A 12,688-nucleotide genomic window follows, 5' to 3' on the forward strand; every position below is an offset into this window, starting at 1 on the left:
AAATTGAGAAATAAGGGGAGGGCAAAGCAGCGAAAGACAGAGGGGCGATGGGCCACATATCCCAGAACAAGTGGGAGCGCTCAGCCGCGCTCTAGGCAGTGAAGTGGCAGAATATATATATATATATTATTGCTGTTAATGTTGTTGTGATATTAAGATTGGTTTAATTGGTATTGTTCGTAACCCGAAAAGTTTTTCCTGATTATTGAAAGCGATGACAGTTGAAGTACATTTATTTGCCACATTTAACCAGACATCACACATAGTTTTAAAAGAGATTTTAAAACTATGCTGCTTAATGAACATATCACATAAAGACTGTTTTTTGTACTCTTGAATCAAGATCAAGAAGATAACGGTTCAATCTCCACCTGATAACAACATGTCTTTTCATTTCTTGTGTTAGTATTTTGTCTGCCACTGGGGATCTGAAAGAGATCAAAATCTTATAATTTGTAGCAGAGCTACATAATTGCATAGTAATATGTAAGTCGCTCTAAATTGGTTTGAAGAGAGTAATTTACTGATAATTGTCTTCAAATATCTCTCGCACCCTGTATATTGACATACGTTTTGCTTTAATGAAAGCAAGAAAGTCCACTTTTACTTATTGTGCCAGTATTTCCCCATTCAGTTGTCATTCAGCAATATCCAGCAAACACTATAACAGTTAGAAATTGTCCACTCTTTTTCTCTTTCTCTCTCCCTCTCCCTCTCTCTCTCTCTCTCTCTCACTCACTCTCTCTCTCTCTCTCTCTACATATCTATATACAGTTGTGTCTGCATACACGCATGCATACATAACTATGTGTATACCCATGCACACTAATGCACACACATGCGCACAAACAAACAAAAAGAACGCAGGTCCGATAACGGACAGAGTCAACAACTATCGAAGAGGTTGCAAGAAGCAACGAAAATTTTAGAAAAAAAAAGAAAGGAAATATGTAAATGGGTGGAAATTGAGCCGGTGAGTGTGTTAATTAATAAGGCATTAAAACAGAATGACCCTCCACAGACACAGCAAAATATGCTTCAACACACGAATTCACATAAAGAATCCTGCAAACCAAATACAAACCGAAATATATAAATAAATAAACAAATAAATAAATAAATAAACGGTAATAGTATCACACCCCACGAGTGTCAACATGTAATCTTTTTTTCACTTCGATTAAAATAACATTTTATAGAGATAATCTTTCTATTGTCAACTATATTATAGGATATTTTATACCAAGACCACGACCACGACGACTTCACATTTTGTATATGAGTGTGTATGTGTATGTGAGTGTATATGTGTGACTGTATGAGTGTGTATGTGTTTGTGAATGTGTGTGTGTTGCCGCATTTGATACGTTATTAAACACACACACACACACATCTACCCATACATATACGTATGTGACGATTGGCATGCGTTCTTTGTCTGACTGACTGTTCCCTGTGCATTCTCAAACGGCTCGAGTACGACGACGACAGCGTCACGTTTTGTATATGAGTGTGTATGTGTCTGTGAGTGTATTGTGTAAATGTATGAGTGTCCATGTGTCTGTCAGTGTGTTTCCGTGTCAAGTATGTTATTAAACATATATACATATCTACACGTACATATACATATGTCACGACTGACATGTGTGAATGTATGTCTGTGTGTGCATATCTTACTATATAGTATTACACTCTGCGAGTATCAACCTGGAAGTTTTTTTTTTTTTTCATTTCTGTTAAAACAATGCGATACTTCATAGAAATAATCTTTCTAAAGTCAACTATAGTACAGGACATTTTATATGAGTGTATATATGACTGTGTGTGTGTGTTTGCACGTTCGATACGTACGAGATAATAAAGAACATTTTATACCAGGACGACGATGACGTCACATTTTGTATATGGGTGTGTATGTATCTGTGAGTGTATCTGTGTGGGTGTATGTGTCTGTGAGTGCGTGTGTGTTTCCACATTACGTACGTTATTAAACACACATGCACATATACATACAATTATATATGTGACAACTGACATGCGCGAATGTATGTCTGTGTGTGTCTCTCTTACTGTATGTATGTGGCTGTATGTGAGAGTGAATGTGTGATAATTCTTATTTTCTTTTGGATTAAAACACATATCTACACATACTTATATATCTGTGACGACTGAAAAAAACAATGAGGTGAAAAGCTATGTATGTATGTGTGTGTCTGCCTTACTATATGTATGTGAGTGCCGTCACATTTTGTATATGTGTGTGCATGTGTCTGTGAGCGGGAGCGTCACTCAGTTCGTTTCTTATTCTGCAGCCACACCAGCAATCCAATGTCAACCCTTTGCCTTCTGCAACATTTCAACATTTCACTTCCCCGTTGCCATCTCCCATTGTAGACCATTTGCGGAATGTACCCAACATTCATTCGACTGTCAACTATACGCAGATCAGGGCTGGCGAAATTGTAAAAATTCTCAAACAAGCACTTCTCTCTTTTTCTGGAGGTATGGCAAGGAACCGAATCTTGCTGCCACACATATGGCCTTCCAGTAGCAACTCTTTCCAACCAGGGTTTGCTCACAGTCTCCAGCGGCTTCACATAGCCGTCTAAATTTAGCCTAAGACCCTGTTCAAAAATGTGGGGATGAATTCCAGCATGTGGATGCAGTGGGAATGCCTGTTGAGTCCCTTCCTGTTGGCCACAGCTTTGAAGTCTCCTTTGAAACTATCGTTGCCACGTCTTACAGAATTTACAGCCTTCACAGACCATTGAACAGCAGTCATGGTGTTCGCATTTTGATACCCGGTAGAAATCATCATGATACAGGTAACAATTTTCCAATATTTAGTTGGCTTACAGTCTTCTATGTCAGCTAACGTTTTCGCAACTCGAACTTTAACCTATATGCTCTCCGACGCCATTGACTGTTCACCAATACATCCAAATAAATAAATAAATAAAAAAAAACAATAAAAAACCGTAAAAATTTAGCCCAGTCACGCTGTTATTTGCATTAGAGTATTTGCATTACGCCCGGTTATTTGCATTAGAGTAGAATTGGGAAGAAGAAGAAGAAGAAGAAGAAGAAGAAGAAGAAGAAGAAGAAGAAGAAGAAGAAGAAGAAGAAGAAGAAGAAGAAGAAGAAGAAGAAGAAGAAGAAGAAGAAGAAGAAGAAGAAGAAGAAGAAGAAGAAGAACGTGGCAAGTGAAAGGAAAGGTAAAAGGGGAAAAGAAAAACTGGGATGTAAAAGAGAGATAAAGAAAGAGAAATGAAAAAGCAGGAAATGGGAAAAGAAAGTGAAAGAGAAAATAATACGAAAGAAGTGATTTATCTCGAAAGTGGGTGACGAGATTGTGAATCTATGTAAGCTGGGATTAGCGGGAATGTGTATGTTGTGTTCTATACTTTAGAGAGAGAATGTGTGTGTGTGTATGTTTGTGTCTGTGTGCGCGCGCGTATCGTGTGTGTGTGCTTGCAGGTATGTGAGAAACGGACCAAGCGTGTGTGCGTGTCAGTGTGTGAGCGCGCGTGCGTACGTGCGTGCGTGTATGCAAGTGAAAAGGGGGAGAAATAAATGAGTGAAAATGTTTTCAGAGTGAACATTTAAGAAAGAGAGAGGGAAAGGTGAGGTTCATAAAGGGAGCGAGTGAGTCGGACTAAGAGAAGGGGGTGGATGTGGAAAGCGGACTTCAAAGTATTTAGGCGAAGATACACAGACAGACAGATAGACGGTCGGACAGAATGATGCAATAAAGGAAAAAATTAATGAAGGTTACTGCTATTGTTTTGTGTTCTACTAATTAACACTCATTCGACCACGTAACTATTTTGAGCAGTTCGGAGAACAAGTGGATCATCTTTATAATTCATACAATTTATCTACAAAACAAAACAAAACTAAACTAAAGGAAAAGAACGGATTCAAAAATAGAAGACCTTAAACTAACTAATCCACATGCTGTCAGTATATACGATCTCAATTCGCAGCCGCCACGTCGTACTCCGTAACATTTTATTTCTGATAGACGGACGGTTTTATTCCTTTTCCAGGTAAACATTTCAGCAGTTTTCGTACACTTCGACGTTTACCATGTTAATGTTGTTAATGTTGATGTTGATAATTATTTTACTCGTTTTATTACGTTTGCTTTCTTTGATTTAATCTTTATTTATTTGTGTACACATCGCATCCATTATTCATTCGCCTCTGTTTTATTTCTTCATTGCGACTCAGGCTACCTTAGCCTTACTGTTTACTCCTCCATTTCTTCCATTTTTTTTTTTTTTTTTGTTGTTTATTATCAGCGACAGTGGAATGGTAAAGTCGGTAGAGCAACAGGCAAAAATACCTTGCAATATTTAATCACATTCCTCCCAAGACAGCTAAAATAAGTATCGTTCACGTCCTAAGATCGATACCAACATTCGAAATCTTTTTTTACTTTCCTATTTTCAGTATTTCTTTCTTTCTTTCCATTTTACCTTTTTCTTTCTTTTTCATCTATTTTCTCTTTCTCTTTCCTTACATTTATTTTTTTTCTTCCTTCCGTTTCTCCGTCTATCTCTCTGACTTGTTTACTATCAATCCTTCACTCCTTCTCTCCCTTGTTCTTTTCATCCATCTTGTACTTTTCCCCGTCTCTCTTTCTTACTTCCCTCTCGTTCCGCCTTACTTCCTTTTCGTTTTCTTTTTCTTACGTTTGTTATCCTGTATTTTTGTCAACGTTACATAAACATTTTCGAATAATTACTTTTGTTATCATTCTCCTCTCTCAAGTACTAGATCTATTTAACTGATGCTCTAAATTTTACTTGCTTCCCCAAAAAATATGCCTTTTATTAGAAAATTTAGAAATTACAATTTCCAGTTTCCGCATTTTTTGCTAACCTTTAATCTTTAAATATATAATATCACCCAACCCTCATTTCCATTTCTCTCTTTTTCTGTCCTTCCCCACTTTGCAAAGGCGTGTGGTTTAGTGGTTAGTGTGTTACACTCACAATCGTAAAATCGTGCCTTCGATTGAACAAAACAATTCATTTCAAAAGAGCATAAACACTTCATCTCACATTACTCCCATTCACCCAGCTGCAAATAAGTTCCAGTAATAGCCTGGAAGGTAACCCTCCGACGGACCGGTGTCCCGTTGAGGGGCAGAATGTTGTAATCTCGGTCATTTATATGCCATGGAAACCCTGTCAAGCTCCTGTTTTATGAGTCCTAGAGTCTTCGAGAGGCCTACGTCAAAGACTGCTTTTTGCTTTTACAACTCGGCAAATGCGATAGAATGTCGAACTTACTGACTCACAAATCAAATCGTCAATATATCAAATTATGTCAAGGCGACAAGCTGGTAAAGTTGTTAGCACACCAGGCAAAATGCTTAACACCATTTCGTCTGTATTTACGCACTGAGTTCAAATACCGCCGAGGTCGACTTTACCTTTCATCCTTTCGGGGTCGATAAATTAAGTATCACTGAAACACTGGGATCAACGTAATCGGAAAATCCGTTCCCCACAAATTATAAGGCCTTTGTGCCTTTAGCAGAAAAAATTATTACTGCTGTTGTTGTTGTTGTTGTTATTATTATTATTATTAGAGCGGCGATCTGACAGAATCGTTAGCACGCCGAGTAAAATGCTTAGCGGCATTTCGTCTGTCTTTACGTTCTGGGTTAAAATATTGCCAAGGTCGACTTTGCCAGTTCAGCACTTGGATCGATATACTCTCTCTCCTGAATTTGCTGGCCTTGTGCCAAAATTTGAAACCAATATATCAAATTATGCTACTGACGCTGCATTGCGATCATGTTAGTGTGTTCTGTTCGCTGTTGACGTCTCCTTTGTTACAAACATGTGCTTTTATTGATTATAGCTGCTTCCTTTTTTCTGCCGTACATTTTTAATTTCTTTTGTTTTTGTTGTTTTTCTTTTTATTGTTTTTTTGTTTTGTTTTTTTAATGTAAAGTTTTGGGAGAAGTAGAACTGTCTGTGACCTTTACAGATGTGGGATCAGTATTCCGTTACGAGCCTCACTTGAGCTTTGCAGAGTGTCAAAAGCTGTTAGGGGGCTGGAATATTTTGTGGCACTAAAGAGGAGAGCTAAAATTTGAGATGCGACGCCGAATATTCTAAGATGTACTTTTACTTTCCCTTGAGCAATCGCCGGTGATAGTCAAGTCCAACATCTGGAGTGCAGCTGAGTACTCTAGCTGAGTGTCTCTCATGTTTAGTTGTGGGGTTTACTATGGTGGTTCGCTATCTTGATATAAGAGGCTGAAATGATACACCACACCGCTAACTATGTCAACCAAGCTGGGTACTGGTACCGCTAGATCATATAGCTCACTTCTATGAGCGTTTCTGCGTGCACCAGACAACGTGGGAATTTCTACATCTGTAGCTCTCAACCGCTATCTTGATATGAGGCCGAAATGGTACACCTCACCGCTAGCTATGTCTACCAAACTGGGAACGGGTACCATTTGAACATATAGCTCATTTCTATGAACATTTCTGCTTACACCAGACAATATGGGAGCTTCTGTAGCTCTCGTGTGATCCCTGGGGCAGGGGTTGTAAATAATTGATTGGAACTTTTCCAATTAGTTATTTTCCTAGCAATCAATTAATTCTAATTGGGAAACAAGCCAATCAATTATTGCAATTAACTGTCAATTATTGTGCCGAACGTAAAAACAACATATATTTTGGTGTGTTAACTTCGATTTAGAAAAGAGCCAAAATGATAGGAAAATAAAAAGCACGTCTTATAGTTTCAAAAAACTTTATTATCAGAAAACGTTCAAAGTTCAATTTTATTGACTTAGAATAGGGAACAAACAACATGTATACTCTACATTGTACAGTAGTCGAAAAACAAATAAACTGAAGGTCTTTAATTAAAATGTTCTAATATAGCAAAAGGTGGAGGCACAATGGCCCAGTGGTTAGGCCAGCGGACTCGCGGTCGGAGGATCACGGTTTCGATTCCCAGACTGGGCGTTGTATGTATTTAGTGAGCGAAAGCACCTAAAGCTCCACGAGGCTCTGGCAGGGGTGGGGTGGCGACCCCTGTTGTACTCTTTCACCCCAACTTTCTCTCACTCTTTCTTCCTGTTTCTTGAGTAAAAAGCTGCGATGGACTGGCATTCCGTCCAGCTAGTGGGGAACACATACGCCATGGAAACCAGGGAAACCGGCCCTATGCTCCACAAGGGGATAAGAGGATTCCCAATATAGCAAAAGGTCATGAAAGATTACAGATTTCTGAGCTAGGTCTTCATCCAAGAAAGCGGAATTGGCTTTTAGAAATAATTGCTGGTGTTAAGTATTGCCGAAAATCATTGAAAGCGTAACCTGCTGAGCTGAAGAAACGTTCCAAGATGTTGGACGTTGATAAGAAAAATCTACTGTTCAGATATTGTTGAGGTGAAAGTTTATCTCTTTTGTGTTTTTTTTTTGTTTTTGTTTTTTTCATAATTTTCTAGAGGTAAATCAGACTGTTTGTGATGTGTCTGTCACCACTTTCAGCTGATGTAGAGCAGCTACTTAATCTGCAGTTAGCCCTGCTTCTGCATGTTGTAAAATTTTCACAACTCCATTTTCAAAATTTGGACTGTGCACAATGGCTGCCGATAGAAGCAAATATTTTTTTAACTCCTCGTAAGGATACAATGCGAGAATTTCGTCAAAAAGAATTCAAGCATTTCCCAAATCTATATCTGTTCTTTGCAAGGCGTTATTGAGCGTAACTTACCTAAATTGTCTTTTAGAGTCTGCAGATCATTATGATCGCGTGGAATCAACCAGCTTTGGATCGCCTTGAAAAGAGTCTAAAAACCTCTCAATTATGTCATAAATGCTGGACCAACGGGTTTTGTTTCTTTGTGTAAGTTGCAAAGTCGTTTTTTTCCCTAAGTTTACCCGCACGTTTTAAAAATCTTGCCCAACAACATATTAATTTTATCAACCAGAACGTCCTACTTGTCGTAATAAGCAGAAACAGCTTGATTGAATTTGTGAGAGGCACATCCAATCAATGGTATTCTACACAAATTCGCTATAGATTTGTTCATTTCAGTATTATCTTCGGTAATAACTACATTTTCTAAACTTTTGTTATAGGCACTCTATAAATTCAACATAATCGGAAGTAGTGAATGATGTTTCACTTACCATTGGTGAAAATGCCAGCAAAACAGTACAATAGTCAATTTGATAATTGTACGAATAAGATGCAAAAAGTCCAATGAAATGCGTCGAACCCCTAGTCCAACCGTCGATTACCAACGAAAATTTACTTGGAAGTTCATCAGATATTTTCTTTTCCACTTGAATAACTTTCTCCATGTATTTCTTTTAGGTCACATTTGTCATACTTCCTAAGTTTGTGTACTTAGGAGTAAAGGAAAATGTTTTTAAACTAACACATAACCACTAACTCCAACCATAATCGTTTAAGGCCGAGTGACTGACCAAACTACTTCGTGGTGAAAGAAAACTCGATAAGGATGGTCGTCCAGTTGCTTGTGTAGTAGAATACTCTGGATGCTGTTTTCTTTTATATGTTTCATAAGATTTGTCCATCCAACTCCTTTTTTCTAGGTCAACTTTTTTCCACACTTGTATTCCAAACATGTTCACTGTCTGTTTGGTTAAAATATTTTCTGACGATTTGCTGGTTTTCACGTGGCATGGATTAGTTTAAAATAAAAGATATTTCGCCACTCCACTGATAAAAGTCTGATTCAGTTAATATGTTGGAGCGGAATTCAATATACAACCGCGTTATGATTTAACGACTTGAAGACAGAATGTGTGAACCATTCTCGGCAGTCAGAACCAAGAATCACTCGACTGCGATTATTTGACAACATACACAATAGCCAATTCCCAAACACGACGGAATGTGTGAATCATTCTCGGCATTACTAACCAAACGTCAGCACTCGACAGCAGTTATTTGACAACATACACAATAGCCAATTCCCAAACACGACGGATTGTGTGAATCATTCTCGGCATTACTAACCAAACGTCAGCACTCGACAGCAGTTACTTGACAACATACACAATAGCCATATTCCAGGCATGATAGAATGTGCATCATTCTCAGCAGTCCGAATCAAGCATCAGCATTTGACAACATACACAATAGTCAGTTCCTAAGCACGACAATATATGAATCATTCTCAGCAGTCACAACAAAGCGTCAACACAATACCTCAAATAATAATAGAACGCTGTATTTGCCAACTGACCGTCGAATGAATTATGAGCCATTTGAAGAACTTTCGCTGATAATGTTGCAATTAACTGCAATTAATTGCAATCAATTGATATGATAGCAATCAATCATTTAATTGGCAATACGACTCCAATTAATTAATTGGACCAATATATTGCAATTAATTTTTCATAAATTAAATTATTTCAACCCCTGGTCTACAGTAATATTTTCAGGGTCCATGAAAAAATTTTGCTTTGGATATATTTATCGAAAGAAACAACTAGGTTCCTCTCTTTAATGTTTTACACAGTTTAACCTGTTTCCAGCCACTGAAACATGTTCTTTCAAACCTATGCAAGTAAATGTGTGAAAAACAGAATAGGTATTTCGAACGAAGTTTCTATAAAATAAGTATTTAAACGTCGAATGACTAGGGTGAGATCGGCCACAGTAAAATAGTAATCAAGGGGGTCCATAGGTAAAGAAATGGTTGGTTAATGTTGTCCTGCACGTAGAAAACTGAGTTTCCTGCACGTAGAAAATTAAGGGATGGTCGTGAATGGAATGCCTTTGATCATAGATTTCATTTTCATGCAGTTGATTTAAATTATTCTTTGCAAAATTCAAACGTGGTTTCTTTGACAGAGTGAAAATAGATCCAGAGATTGTAAATATTGTTGTTGGCACTCCGTCGCTTACGACGTCGAGGGTTCCAGTTGATCCTATCAACGGAACAGCCTGCTCGTGAAATTAACGTGCAAGTGGCTGAGTACTCCACAGACACGTGTACCCTTAACGTAGTTCTCGGGGATATTCAGCGTGACACAGTGTGACAAGGCTGACCCTGTGAATTACAGGCACAACAGAAACAGGAAGTAAGAGAAAGTTGTGGTGAAAGTGTACAGCAGGGTTCGCCACCATCCCCTGCCAGAGCCTCGTGGAACTTTAGGTGTTTTCGCTCAGTAGACACACACAACGCCCGGTCTGGGAATCGAAACCGCGAGTCCGCTGCCCTAACCGCTGGGCTATTGCGCCTCCACTGTAAATATATGTGTAGAAGATTATATTGTGCCTACATGTGAATGCATGATGTTTGTATATGGACGTGTGTGTAGGTATTTATGTATATGTGAATTTGCTAGCATCCATGTAACGGGTGCATCTCTTTATGCATGTTTGCATGTTTTGTTTTTTCTTTTGTTTTGTTCTTGTGTGTTTTTTTCTTTGAGATTTATTTATGTTCTTCGCAGAGTTCAAGTCGGTCGTAAATAAAGTGACAGATCTTTTGTTCAGATCGAGACAGAATTTATGAATATATGAATGATTTAGTGTATTCATATGTATGTGTGTGTATTTGTGTGTAAATGCGTGTGTCGATATATTTGGACTGATATGTGTGTGTGTGTGTGTGCGTGTGCGTGTGTGTGTGTGTGTGTGTGTGTGTGTGTGTGTGCGTGTGTGTGTGTGTGCATGTGTAAAGAAAGGGTCAGACAATGAAGGTTGAGAGACCTTTGTCTTCTCTTGAAGTATTGTGGGGTTGAAGAAAAGACATTCTGCATGCTAAATACACATGCAATAGACCCTCAAACACATAATATAGTGAGTTTAAAATTTTAACTTAACTTCAGATTATCCCTGCAAATAGTAAACAAAAACTCTCTGTGGACGGATGTTTAAATTCTAAACAGAAGTAAGAGAGATAAATCTAATATTATAGGCCATGCAAAGGCTTATTGTCGATATCAAATGTAAAACGGCGATACACAAAGACAAGGAACAGCAATGAAGACGGTTGTGGCAGCGTGACGTCTGTCCTGTCAGTTGAGTTTAAATCCTTTTCTAAAGTTTCCTCGTATCTTTTAGATGCAGAGCGTTTTATTCTATTTTGTATCAGTTTAATTATTCGTTCGGAATATATACTTAATATGATGGGCACGTTATCTAATGGTACCAATCTCTTGCACATGTATATTCTAAATGCTGCACACTGACCACATATAACTTAATGTTATATACGTTTGCTTTTCACATTGACTCAAATCTGTTAATGCAAGTAGAAAATTGTCCATTGTATCACCCATAACAAGCTGTCTTATTTTACCGGAAGCTTGCAAAGCAAGTGAACTTTCAGCATAATTTGAAATTACATCGTAAAGAGATAAAACTAAATACCATTAAGGCATTTTATACATTGCTGTTATTTCAGCCACCACATTTTCTTTGTAGTACTGGTAAGATTATAAGTAATATTTTAAGCAATAATGATTTCTAATATAAACACAGCGTCACAGTTTTTGTGACATGATAAAATCGTTCAAATCAATTGCAGTGTTTCATTGCTACTTATTTTATCGACACAGAAGAATGGAATTCAAAGTTGAACATAGACGACTTCAATTCCGAACAGAGAAAGACACAACTAAATATCCACACGGCAATTTTCCGATATCTACCGAATCTGCGATCTACTACATCTGTATAAACAATATCAATTGACTCACATGTACAAAATAAATCTACAACTACCAACCACTAGGGTATATATGTAAGCATGCATGTATTCTATTCCTGTTTTTCTCTTGTTGATTTTTATCAATGTTTCCTCAAAATAACCCTATATATATATATATATATATATATATATATATATATATATATATAATGTGTTTGGAATGCATTCATCTGAGATGCTATCTATATTTTTCAAACAGTTTCCATCGTCCTCGACACAATCAAGGAGATCTTGTGCAACTGAAACCCGAGTGTCTTTTGGGACAGCTGAAAGCGATTTTGGCGCAAACTTGGCATACACGCGTCTCAACCAAATCTTCAGTGATAATGAACTGAACTGAACCGTAACTAATCTGCACATCCTCTGGTAACTCATGGATGATGAATCAACGATTTCCCGTCACAGCTGCACGCACATCTGCGATATTGCTCTCAGTTCTGCTGATTGAGGGTCTCCCAGAACGTTCGTCACTATCAACACTTTTTTGCCCATCTTAGAAACATCTGAACCACTCGTACACTTGTCTGCGGCTCATACACTCCTCTCCATACACTTTCTGCAACTTTGCGTAGGCCTCTGAGCAGGTACCGCCATGACAACTTTCTCTGTCGCGGTCAATGCGACGATCACATGCTACACACGTTCATTCCAAGCACTGCTGTAAACAGCAGAAGTGAGCTAGAACATTAAATCTTAGTGCACATGCAGAGCAGAGATCATGGTCAATATGTGCCAAGCGGCTTTACTTTGCGTCCTTTAGCGTCTTTACTATAGCAACAGTCTGGATACTTATTGATCAGACCTCGTATTGCTTTTATCAGTTGCTATTATTGTACAGAAGTAGTAAGCAGCGAGGTGGTTAGGATAGTTAGCACGTTGGGCATTTCCTCCCGCCTTTACATTCTGAGTTCAAATTCCGTTGAGGTTGACTTTGCTTTACAT

General features: G+C 38.1%; 1 protein-coding gene across 4 annotated transcripts in view; it reads left to right on the plus strand.

Annotated features, from left to right (window-relative positions):
- Positions 1-3,420: 3,420 nt before the first annotated feature.
- Positions 3,421-12,688, plus strand: part of LOC106871779 (steroid transmembrane transporter SLC22A24) — a 59,278-nt gene continuing 50,010 nt past the window's right edge. The window contains exons 1-2 of one of the 4 annotated variants that reach the window (XM_089359630.1): positions 3,595-4,049; positions 11,595-11,779. The gene's annotated coding sequence lies outside the window, so the exon portion shown is untranslated. Of the gene's footprint in view, positions 4,050-11,594; positions 11,780-12,688 lie in introns of those variants that run through there. The other 3 variants (XM_089359629.1, XR_016243609.1, XR_016243610.1) reach the window with 3 other exon arrangements.

This window comes from Octopus bimaculoides, chromosome 11 (assembly GCF_046866305.1).
Source record: "Octopus bimaculoides isolate indiv1 chromosome 11, ASM4686630v1, whole genome shotgun sequence".
In the NCBI taxonomy this organism is placed as follows: domain Eukaryota; kingdom Metazoa; phylum Mollusca; class Cephalopoda; order Octopoda; family Octopodidae; genus Octopus; species Octopus bimaculoides.